Source organism: Zeugodacus cucurbitae, chromosome 4, assembly GCF_028554725.1.
Source record: "Zeugodacus cucurbitae isolate PBARC_wt_2022May chromosome 4, idZeuCucr1.2, whole genome shotgun sequence".
NCBI lineage: Eukaryota > Metazoa > Arthropoda > Insecta > Diptera > Tephritidae > Zeugodacus > Zeugodacus cucurbitae.
In genome coordinates this window covers 72,733,918-72,746,576 of record NC_071669.1, presented here as the reverse complement: position 1 = coordinate 72,746,576, position 12,659 = coordinate 72,733,918, and the positions used below count along the sequence as shown (strand labels likewise).

Sequence of the window (12,659 nt, the reverse complement as noted above, 5' to 3'; positions counted from 1 at the left end):
TGTCTCTCTGTTTATGCCTTTGTTTATCCTCTAAGTAACATTATCAAAACATGAAATATTTTATTGAAATAAAAATAACAAAAACAACAGCAACAACTGCCTAGAGCGTTTTCATGCTGCCACTTTTCACTTTTCACTTTGCTTTCTTTATTTGCTTTGCTCTGTCGAATTTAGCTTTTATGCTTGCCCACTTTGCCAACCGTGTTAGAACAAGCCACGCCTCCTCCAACGCGTCGCATCGCAGCGCTGCAGCGCCTAAAGATAGATCAAGTTATTTATGGCCGACTCGCAGCATACGAGAGCACCACAACAACAGCAACAACAACGCCAACAACAGCGTTGGGACATAAAAACTCATTTTAGCAAAAATAAGTGTGCGACAAATGCTGACGCAGTCATGTGCCAACACAGCCATGGGCGATAGTAAAAACAACAACCACAACAACAACACACAGAACACAGCAAGCAATGTGACGATCGTCATCATAGTCGGCGATCAGCCAAGAAATCGCAACAGTAATAACAACTGCGCGATGCTGTGTTGTGTAGTAGCATCATCGACAACATTAAGCGCACAACGATGGCAACAACAACAACAACAACAACAACAGCAGCAACAACAGCAAGAAGAAAATTACGCCACAACATACTCGCGCACACATTTCGCAAGCTTCCCCACTTGGCGGACGATGCGCGCCTCGCGCTGCTTTGCTTATTAGCCTGCCTCTGGCTGGCTGCCGACTGCCTTGCGATCTTATGCGCGCCCCCACCCCCAGCCGGCGCGGTGCGGTTGGCCCCAGCGGATACTGAAAATTTTCGGTTATTTTTAACTCTGCGCCGCGACGCCGACTGCGCTGCCGGCGGTGTTGCAGTTGCGGTGCCATTGCAGCGTTTCAATAATTTCCCTCAACTCAACGGTACGTCGGCGGCTGTGCGTGTGTGAGTGCGTGTGTTATTTTTGCAAAATTTTGCGAAAACAATTTTGACTCGCTTGCGTTGGGCGCTTGGTATTTTCGGTGGTGGTTCCAAAGAGGCAAAGAAGCAAAGCAGCCTCGGCAGCCTCGGCAGCCAGCAAGTGCGAAGACAATGTTGTGCTGCGAATGCGCCGCGCTGCATTTATGCGAGTGAGTAATACGCACGGGTGTTGTTGTTCTTCAACTGTATGACGCGCTGGCACGGCGAGCGCCTGCAGCGGCCACAGTTAGCCTCCCAGCCGGCATAGGTTTATTGCTGTCTGTGTTGTTGTTGTTACTTTTGTTATTTTCGTTTTTATTACTGAATGTGTGTGCACTAGTTGTTGTTGTGCACCATTTTTTGTTTTTGTTTTTGTATTTTCGTTGTCACAGTTTGAAAATAATTTTTGTTTACTTCTTTCTTATTTTTATTAACAATTTCTCGTTTCTTGCGTTGAAAAGACGTCAATGAACGAGGAATGATCTGAGGATTTCAGTGAAATTTCTGTATGAAAAGCATGAATTTACGGGGGTCTGTGTACACTTGTGCCAATGTTAGGTTCGGTTGAAGGCATTTTTTCAAAATTCCTCAACAAATTTCAATGGGATTTCTTTTTATTGTTTTGTATATTTGTTAACTGTAATATGTTTTAATTAATTTATTGTATTTATGATTTTTTTATTACTTAGTTCTTAGATAAAATTGAATGCGGATACTCGTGGAATATTTTACACTCTCTGCATTCGGACTGTTTGATATGCTCAACAGAAGCTGTGTGGAACATCTGTCTGTGGTACCAGATGGATTAGGTAGGGTAGTTTTGATATATTTTTCAATCTGGATAGAAACGTAAATATTTCATTGGAAAGTGATGAACGTACTATATCCGCTCTTATAAAACACTTTGAGATTTTTTACCGTTGTAATTTTATCCTTAATCCTAGACCAAGCAATATTTAATTCATTTTATTTAAGATTCCAAAGTTTTTGTTTTTATTGTAATTGAAAAATGTTATGTTCGGTATCTGAAACAAATTTTCTCTCGTTACAAGGATTTTCTTTATACTAGTTTCTGCGTTGCTAAATTCCATTGTTGTTTTAGACAAAATGTAAGAATTATTAAACTAAAATTCGGTTCCCAAGGAAATGGCCGAAGAGATTGCAGAGTAGTTATTACCAATATATTATATATACATATGTATATATAGATCTTGAATAGGCAGAACGATGTCGGCCTAGCGAAAGAAATTAAAAAATTCAAATTAAATTGAAATATTAACTTTTTTTACTTAGGGTAAACCTTTTTTTTTTCAAGTTTAAATAATGCAAATGATTTGATTATTTTATTTTATTTTAAGATTTTTTTTCAAAATTGCAAAAACTTCTTATTTTATTTCTTTCTACTTTAATCAAGAAATTGTGTTTTTCATTTATGCAAAATATACGCGAATATTTATTGAATATCGCCAAGCGAACGCCAAAACGTCCGCAACAAATCAATAAGATTGCGATACCAGTTAATAGCCAATAAATGAATGTGTGTATGTATGTACATATATACTAACATACATATAAACGCGCATAAAATGAATGAATGTGGAAATATTTATCATGCCAATACCCGAACATACACACACGCACACATATGCACTTTGATATATAATATTTTACATACTTGAAATACTTATGTCTGTCTATATGTATGTGAGCAAGTGTGTGTATGAACATGTTTGCCTGTGTTTTTACGAATGAATGAATGAATTTTTATAAACGATCACTTCCGCCCCAACCCCCAGCTTCGACGCCTGCCCGCCATCATTAACTCGATCAGCAGCAAGCAACGGGCGACGGTCCAATGTGGTCGTGGCAATAATGGAGAATACACATAATCAGCAACCACAAACAAGCAAACAAACGGACGCGCACACACACACACAAACACACACTCACGCCCGACATATGCACTTTGGAGCGCTGAAGTGTTGAGAGATGTTGTGAGTTGTGAGATGTGCGAAGAGGCGCGAAGCGGCGCGGCCGCAGTCGAGGTCAAAAGATTAGTAGATCGTGTCGTGTGTGTGCTTTGCGGAGAGGAGCACAAACGATTGTGGCGATCGGCGCACAAACAAGTCAGCATGGGCATGCCTCATACAAACAAACAAACATCAGAGCAGCGCATTTAGGCAACACATATGCCATATTAGTTAGCTGCGCATGGCAACACCGGATGTGCGCCGGGCGTTACAAACGCATGCGATATACAATTTACTGATATTACTCGAGTAAATGTTGGAGATTTTCAGTGAATCTACATTTGAGAGTGTGAAAGCAGTTGGAATTGAAGAGAAAATTTCGATGTTCAAAATAATATTTTATAATTCTGAATTGGAAAGAGTTTTATTCAAACGCTTCAAAACCTTAAAAGCGCAAATGAATAAAGAATTTATTTTCAGATAAACAGGAATCTTCAATTGTCTAGTTTTTAGTTTTTTTTTATAAAAGTAATGCTTTTCTTTTGTAAACAATAAAGGTTTTCCGATGATCACATCATTTCAATGAAAATTAAATTTAAATTTCTTTTGGATATTGTAATAATCGTCACTCTATGCATAAAAAATAAATATTGGTATCACTTCGATTAGGCTTTAAATATTTGGCGAAAATCATACGAAAGGCCACTGTTTTTTAAGAAATATATATTTTTGTTTGACAAGAGCTAGAATATCGATATAACAGCGTTATATATTATTCAAAAACTAACAGATTTTGTTTGAAAATTATTTTTTGCCATGTTAAGTTATTAATAAATTAAACTAAATAGACGACCCCTAAAAGGTGAAGTACCAAAGTTATGTCCAATAACGCATAAAGCTCTATATTTTGGCTTATATTATACTTTCTAATTTCTAATTATCAATTTGGAGTTGGAAACTTACATTAAATGTTAAAAGCAATCCAGGCGTTGTTTTACAAAAGTACAAATTCACAAGTTGTTATTGTTGTTGTTGTTGGTGTTTAGTGGTAATCAAAATTGTACAAATGAGACACACACTTTTTGAACTTCCGGCAGGAAATAGATATTTTTTCACAATCCCTATTTTATGAACTTTTTCGCAACATTGGGATTTCTCTATGAAATTTTTCTATTTTTATGCACTTTTCTTTGCAGCGACGTGTGGAAATTATTTGAAACAGTAAAATTGGAGACACGATTTTTGTATGTATGTATGTACTTAATATTTTTTCAGGCACATTCGTATTTCTTTTTTGTTTTCTCTTCCTTTTTTTTGCCTTTGCTTTCTGGTGTCAATAATGCTTTGACACTGTTTTCATAAATGATTTGCTGTGCAAAAAATTTTTTTGCTGATAACGGCTTTTTGAATACTATGTGTTTAAATTTGTATTTATATTTTCAATTTCACATATGTAAGAACTCGCGACGTACTTCTTTCGGATGTACTACACGTACTCGTACGTATGTATGCATGTGCACGTAATATTATTATGAAAATTTCGTTTAAATCGGCAATTTTTTCGAATTGCTCTCTGTTTCTCTTTGGCGTGAATTCATGTGTTTTGTTTTCACTTTTCTGCACACACTTTTTTGTTGCCATTCAGCTGCGAATATTACTTCAACTTTGGCTTTTGCCAGCCGAGGAAGTATCTAAAAATATACATACAAAAGGCACAGATTAGAAACTTCGCTGATAATTAGTGATTAGCATGATTATTAGTGAAGGCAGAAGATTTTTATTTTTATATATTTTTTTTTGAATTCCAGAATATTGCCGTGCTTTCCAACCCACAGCCCACCGAAGGTAAGTAGTATACTCTTCAGGATATTATTAACACGCACACTTTTCAATACTTTCGCCACTGTTTAACACACACAGTAGAATTTCTGAACAACTTACGCAAAAACATAAAGATTTTGAAAAAATATATTTTTTGATTATAATCTTTTTCGAACGCACTTTACTGTTGTGATTTTCGTATATTAGCACTGCACCTTCAACAACACATCGCACAGTTCATTCGAATATTTTCGTAACGGCACCGTTTTTCGCTAATTTGTCTTTATTTTTCTCTCGAAAATTCAAAACGATTTTGTTTTCAATGAATGGTTGTCTTTACTTTCGAACTGAGAACACGAAAAATACATGAGGAAAAAATTTTGGTTTTGAAAATATCCGCACCGTTTGATCCGTTCCACACGCTTATAGTCTGATCGCACGACGAGCGCTACGTTTGACGAGTTTTTAACTCACAAACTTTTTTAAGCGAAATGAACTACGCTAATGTGCGCGACGAGCCGTCAACCGACAAAATTTTTGCCTTCTCGCTGCTAATGCCCACATGCCATCTATCCATCACCTATACCAACAAAGCATTGCCGACACGTACGGACACTACACACGAACTGCAGCGCTCACCGACACAGCGGGCGAAGAGTACCGATGCATACGTATAGGAGCCGGAGCATAACTACTCGTACACTGAGCGCGGAGAGTACTATGTCATTGAGTCATTTAAGTAGTTGGCGTCGAAGCACTCAAAAAGGGGGTGAGTGTCTATTGAGTCTAAGTTGAAAACTGAGCCTGAGTGTGGAACTGTGGAGTCAGTGACTCAGTGGCCGCTCACATATGCAAGGTGGACTCTCGTTGAGCGTTAAATCCAATTGTGTTTGTGTCGTGCTCTGTGTCTACTACCGGTCTTTTTGCTTAGCGACTGCATACTTGTTTGTCGGTATGTTGGCGTTCGCCCACTTGCGGCGAATTCATTTCAAAATGAATGAAATTTAATGAATGCCGGTGCCATCGAACGATCACGTCGATAGCCAGCAACAAAAAGTTTACCATTTTATGAAATGAAATGAAAGTACTTCGTGCGGTGTTGATCGTGCCAGGCGAGGTGCCCCCAGTACACCATACCTGTTTACATTGAAATCCATAGGATGTATGCATGTATGTAGATATATCACTGCGTGTTTATATGTATGTATGTAAACAAGCATGAGCAATTCGCTGGAAATACGTACCCAATTCGCCCTGTCCATATATACATACATACATACATTCATAAATAAATGCAAATGGCTCAGAAGTTTTGCTTGAATACGATTTTCCGCTGCCGTTGGAATATCTCTTGCTTTTGCCTCTTCTTCCTTGGTTCTGCGTATTTTTTCGAACATTTTTCTTTATTTTTTTCGAGTCTCTTGCTTTTTGCTTTTCTTTTTTTTTTATTATTTCGTTTTTGTTAATTGAACGAATTTTTCATTCTCAAATTTTTGCTGTGGCAGCAAGAACCGAGTGATCGAGCGGCCAGCCATTATACGGTCGGTCGGTCGGTCGGTTGGTTGGTCGGTCCGTCGGCAGTTGCTCGGATTTGTGTGTGCCTGTGTTGTTTGTTGGAAGACGACATTCAGAGTGCACATGTATGTAATTAGGCGAACGGATGGGGCCGGATGAGCGTCTAAACAGCCATACAAACATACATATATGTACATATGTACGTATGTATATATGTATGTATGGGGCGTATATGTAGACGAACTTACCAACTGACAGCAATAAAAGTCGACGTATCGGGTCGATAGTTGGACCAGCGGCACACCATTGCCTCTAACTACGCATGCATGTTTGTACAATTGTGTGGCTGTTTGTATGTATGTATGTATGCCATTATGTGCATATGTTGAGTAGTGATTATGTATTTGGATTTGTATGACTGCGTATGCGTGTGTTCGAGTGATCTCAATGTGAGCATGTGTATGCCGCATGCTGACACACGCTCTCATAAACATATGTATGTATGTAGTGCATATACATACGTGCGTGTGTGGTTGTGGCTTTGCAAACTGATGATCGTGTTGTTAATCGTGTTGATCGTCCTCATCCGCTGTCGCGCTCACTATATTCGCAGCGCTTGAATGCTGAATGAACTGAATGGGCAATTTTTGCGCTTTCAATTTCGCTAAGAACACACTACACACTTGCGCCTACATAAATACATAAATACATACATACGTACATACATATACATATGTACATAGTAGCATTTGTATGTGCGTGCGTGTATAATTTCATGTTTGCTTTTACGATCTACACGATCGCAGTTGACTATTCAGCTGAGGATCATCAACAGTGAATCGCTAACTCGCTTAAATCGCACAACTCTGCATATTTTATATGTAGCTTATACATATCTACATACATATCAACATGTCTACATACAAATATACATATGTGGCGATGTGGGCTTATGTGACCGCATGCACTCTAGCTTATTTAGTTAAGTCGAGTTGCGGCGGCTGCTGCTGCTGCCTGCACCGCCGTCTTCATGTTGTTCATCGCGGCGCATCGTACGCTGTGTAGGGAGGGATCGCGAACCGGATCGCGTACGCAATGACAGCTGTGGTGGCTTGTTAGCCAAGCGTGGTCCACATTTCGAACGGGGCACATGGCGGACGTACAAATTAATGACGACTATTGTTGTAACAATGTTCCAACTACTAAAACACAAAACGCTAGACATGTGTTAGCGTTGGGGGTCGTGTTGGCAAATGACCGTGTTGTTGGCGAACTCTAACAGACCTAGTCTCATAGTTTGACGGGCATAGTCCCCCTTAATGATCGTAGTACATGTGGGGTTGGTAGCACAAGTCACCAACTAATCATACTACATATGTTGTTGTTGTTGTTGGCATCATATGCGCGCTTTTGCTCTGCAGCCTCTAGATCGACTATTTCCGTTTTTCATTACCACTATGTGGCACCCTCGCCAGCAGTCAGTCTCCATTGCTCCCGCGCGATTTTTCAATTATTTCATTGCCGGATTACATAGATTATTATGTGGATAAATAGTATACGCGAATGTGTTTTATCATTAACTAACTAATTCCTATACTATACACACATACATTACAATATATGTATGTGTGTGTAAGTATGTATGAATGTTGGCTTTCTCGCATGCCTTTGTAGTGTTTTTTGCTTTTGCAAATTGTTTTTGTTTTTTTCTCGGCTATTTTTGTTACGCTTTCTCGATCGTTGCGTTATTATTATACATTTTGTTGTTTCACCGATTTTATTGCTTTATTTTCATTCCAATTTTTCTCGTTTACAATCGTTTTATTGCTTTGTCGTTTTGTTTTTGTTTTTTTCTTTTTGCTGTTTTTTTTTTTGTTTTTGCATTGTTGTTCCACTCATGTACACCGCATATTTGCTGCTTTGCTGCTTTGCTGCTTTAAATGTTGCTGAATATAATTTATATATTTTTTTCACATTGGCGTTGTGTTTGTGTTGCTTTCATTTGTCAATGAAATGAATGAATTTGCACTTGTGCGGTGGCGGTGGCGATGTCGATGGCGAAACGAACACTTCGGTGGGCGGTGCGGCAGGAAAGCAAGTGAGCGGACGACACTGGCAAAGCGTCTGAGAGTGAGTGTTTTTTTATTTATTTTTGTGGGGGAAGATTATTCATTAACAACTAGTTGTGAACGTATGTAGGTGGGGATATAACAGGTAATACAGTTATATATCTATGTACACAGTTATTAGACTATAAGAAGTTATAAGTGAAGGAGTTATATAGTGAATACATATTTAACAGAAGGCGTCTAATTTAGTGTGTTTGTTAAGGAAAAGTGGATCTTTTAGGCACCTCTAACTAAATTGCAGCGCTTCAACAACACGCTTTGCCGCCGCTTCCAGTGCGTCGAGCTTGTACGCCGCTGTTGTAGAATATTCGATCGCGCTTGCCGTTGTTTGATTTCTATTAAGGTCATAAAGCCTTCGTTGCTTGTTTATGAAAGCTTTGTGGAAGAAATATAATAAACAACTGACTGTCTGCGGCGTGTAGTTGTTCTTGTCGCTGTTAATTTATTGCTTCTTTGCATTTGTAAATAAATAAATTTAGACACAAATAAATGCTACATTCACTGATTCTTTTTTCTTTTTGTTTCAGCACACACTATCTGATAACTCACTTTTAGGGGGAAATTCTCGAATTGGCGCACACAAGCACTTTTTCTGTTTCGCTTCACCAAGAAAGACTTCGATTATTTCCGAAATTAATTAAAATTAATTTCATTTAACACAAAACAAATGAACGTGTATATTGTGTATCTTATTGCCTTTGACTTCACTGATTTGTTAGTGTCGCGTAAGAATCTCCATATCCAACACACACACACACGAACGCGCTCGGTACGACGTTAAGCAAACCGTCCACTTCGGCGAAAATATCTCAAGCAACTAATGTGCCAGCAAGCTGTCCAACCGAAACGCCAACACACGCGCCCCACTCGATTTTGAGTGAGTGCAAAGCGCAGAGAGCGCACCAATACTCTTGCAGACCACAAATATACATATGTACATTGCCACATATGAACTCACTGAGTAACTGCGGCAAGCGCAACGTTCTCGCGTCGCCATGCTCATGTGTTGGCTGGCGCGGCGAATTCAAATGCTCTCTGCTTCGTCGCTTATTCGTCTTTTGCCGATGTGTTGGCGAGAGTGGGCCCTCATGCTGTGCATCGGATATTATTCATTCATTCATTCAACTTTAGGCGTGTTTTCCTTTATTTCATTTATAATTATTTTTGTTGGTTCTGTTTTTTTTTTTTGTAATTTTTGCAGCGAATTCAGCACTAACGGCTACACAAGCAATCGAGTTCAATTTAATTTATTTCCACCTACCTACAATACTTTTCATTATTTGTTACTAACAAATACACTCCAAGTTCTGAAGCTCTGAAGCTCCGAAGCTATACAAACTGTTTGCTAAATGCTATACATAGTCCGGTCGAGGGGTTTAATCAGCGCTTTGCATAATAATTCTAGTTGATTTAGGTTTTAATATTGTATTTATTTTCGGTTTTTGTTGCTTTTTACCGCTATTTAAGGCAGTTCATTCACACATTTTACACTTTTTCCATAGATTTCAGAGCGTTTCTCTCGAGTAGTTCACCTTCATGCAGGGTTCAGTGTGTAGCATTTTAGTCGGTAACAAGCTGCAATATCTATGATTTCAAGTAAATTTGCATGAATTATTAACAGTTATATATCGTTGCGTTTTCGAACTGTTAATGTTATATAACAGTTTTAAGAACGACGAGCACTTTGAAGAGCCTAGCCGATCTACTACTACCGAGAGTAGATCAAGAAGAGATGCATTCTTTTTATCTTCGAAAGCATTTATATTTCCATCGTATCATAATGGACTTAATGTTTTAGAAGTCGTACCCCTCGTACTCGTATATCCATCATTGTGGGAAAGCTTTTCAACCTCACCTTAACTCATTCCATATATACTACAGAGTGTTATATGAATATAGCGCTTTGAAAGAGATACCTGCTTTTTTCATATATGCATATTCAGGGCACTCAATTGAATTAACCTCTAAAATTCATCGCTTTAGTGGCTTCAACCGATTTTTGAGAAAGTTTCAGAATATGGTAGATGGCAGAAGTGAGTCAGCAAGTCGAATTTTGGTTCGAAACAATCATAGAATTTTGGAGTCGCACATTCCAGCCAAAATTGGTTTTAACGAAGAAACTTTCGAACGGTAATCGAGTTATTACAAACGGAAAAGCATAAAAATCAAAAAGCAGAAGACAATAATTGCTTTTAAGTACATACAAGTAGATAAAATTCTACCTCACTCCATTTCGACTTAATTATTTCAACTCACCGGTTATAGCACCAAAATGAAAGTTATGGCCGATTATAAAGCTTAAACCAAATTTACTTGGTCTCGCTGACTTCCTATGTGCATGAAGTATAAGATTCCAAAAGCGCCGATAAATAAATAAGCTTTGCTGCAATTTGTAGAACAAGTGCCAAGTAAAATACATAAATTACAAATGCACATACATACATACATACGTGAAAAGCGATTTGAGTTTCTAATAAAAAGGCCCCCACAAGCAATAATTAAGCCAACGGTAAAAATCAGAATTACACACAAACTAGTTTATGTCATATTGCATGTGTCGAGTGTGTGTGTGTGTGTGTAGATATTTGTGGCAGTGACGTTTTCAATGGGTACGAACACACCGGATATGTGTGATTACCCCTATAGCAAGCGAATGAGTTAATAAATACAGATTGCCATAATGGCCCCAAACGGTTCTAAAACACTAGTGCAGTGCGAGTGTGAGTGTGAGCAGAAAGGGGGCCAACGCCGCGTCACATATTATACATAAGTATGTATGTATGTATGTATAGCAGCGACCACAGTTACCATATGCGTTTGTGAGAAGCAAAAAAGCTGAAAAAAGAAATGTGTTTATTGTATATTTAGGGTAGCTTCCATTTCCGGTTGCGCATATGCGTAAACATAGCTATATAAGTATGCATAAATGCATGCAAAAGAACTTGGATCGCGATCGTGACAGTTTTATGTTTTAGAAAAAAAATGTGAAAAATGCTCTTCATAATTTTCCAAATAGTAATTATTTGCATTAAAATAGTCAAACAGCTAAAATATAGACAATATAGTTTGAGCACTAATTCACTAATTCTGAACAGAAAATACGCGCGCTTTGAATGGTGTGATCAGTGGTGTCATCGAATAAAAGTAAATAATCGAACTCAAGTGCATATGATGGAATAAATGGAAATTTTGCAGATAGACTCTCTCTCTTTCTAAGCGAAGGACGGTGGACACTTTTAATAAGCCTTCCCCGCCAACCCACCTGACAACACCGCTGTGTGAAGCTCCAAATCGCGCTGCCCCCCCGCCTTACTCCGACGAGTAGTAATTCTGTTTCAGGCAAGCAGTTGTGTTACGTATGTTTGCATACAGCCACATACATACATACAAGTATCTATATATTTGCCACAATATTTGAACGCATAACCATATACGTTTTATCTACATACATATGTACATACAAACATACATAAACATGCCGCGTGTATGCGTGTGCGGTTGTGTGTTGAAAACGGAAATTGAAAATATGCCAACTTGTGGGCGCTCGCTCGCGCACATTCGGCGTGTGGAACATTCGACGGTCGGCGGCACCGACGGTGGAGCAGGGGCCAACAACAACAACAACAACAGCCAGCGCATACGAAAATATGGCTGTTTGCAGCTTGCGACGACGGGTGTTCGTTCGTACCAATGTGATTGCATACTTGCGCCTACACACACACACACACGCATGCATATGCAGGCAATGGCAGCATTTATGGTGCGCAGCGGCGAAAATTTATTTATGCCGTCCATTCATTTAAATTTAAATCAAACAGTCTCGAGTGGCAGCGCGGCGGTGGCGACGGCAGCGAAGCCGTCGCGGCATAAGCCAGCGGACGCGACGCACCGCGATTGAAATCGAGCCGTATCGAGCAGACTTGAAGTTGTGGAGTCGAGTGGAGTGGCGTGGCGTGGCGTGGAGCTTGCAGTGGCATGCACCTACATACTTTCATATAGACGCGTTTGCACGTACATACGTATGGGTGTGTGTATGTATGCTTGTTCGTTTGGAGTAGTATTTAGTACGTAAGAAGCCAACGACGTTGACAAATAAGCACAGCGAGGCGGCAAATGCAAGCGCATACATACAAACATACCTACATACAAAGACATATGGCTTAAATGCCTACGTAGCCATACATACAAACATTTCGTGTATATATGTATGTATGCATGTATATGTGCGTGTGTGTAATTTGTACAAATTTGTGCTGCGCGTAAGTGGAAT

At 39.0% G+C, this 12,659-nt stretch overlaps 1 protein-coding gene across 6 annotated transcripts in view; it reads right to left on the bottom strand.

Annotated features, from left to right (window-relative positions):
- Positions 1 to 9,217, bottom strand: part of LOC105211746 (protein sprouty) — a 28,968-nt gene extending 19,751 nt beyond the window's left edge. The window contains exons 1-2 of one of the 6 annotated variants that reach the window (XM_011183354.3): positions 8,614 to 9,217; positions 3,888 to 4,615 (exon numbers count right to left, since the gene is read on the bottom strand). The gene's annotated coding sequence lies outside the window, so the exon portion shown is untranslated. The other 5 variants (XM_029039881.2, XM_029039879.2, XM_029039889.2 and 2 more) reach the window with 5 other exon arrangements.
- Positions 9,218 to 12,659: the final 3,442 nt, after the last annotated feature.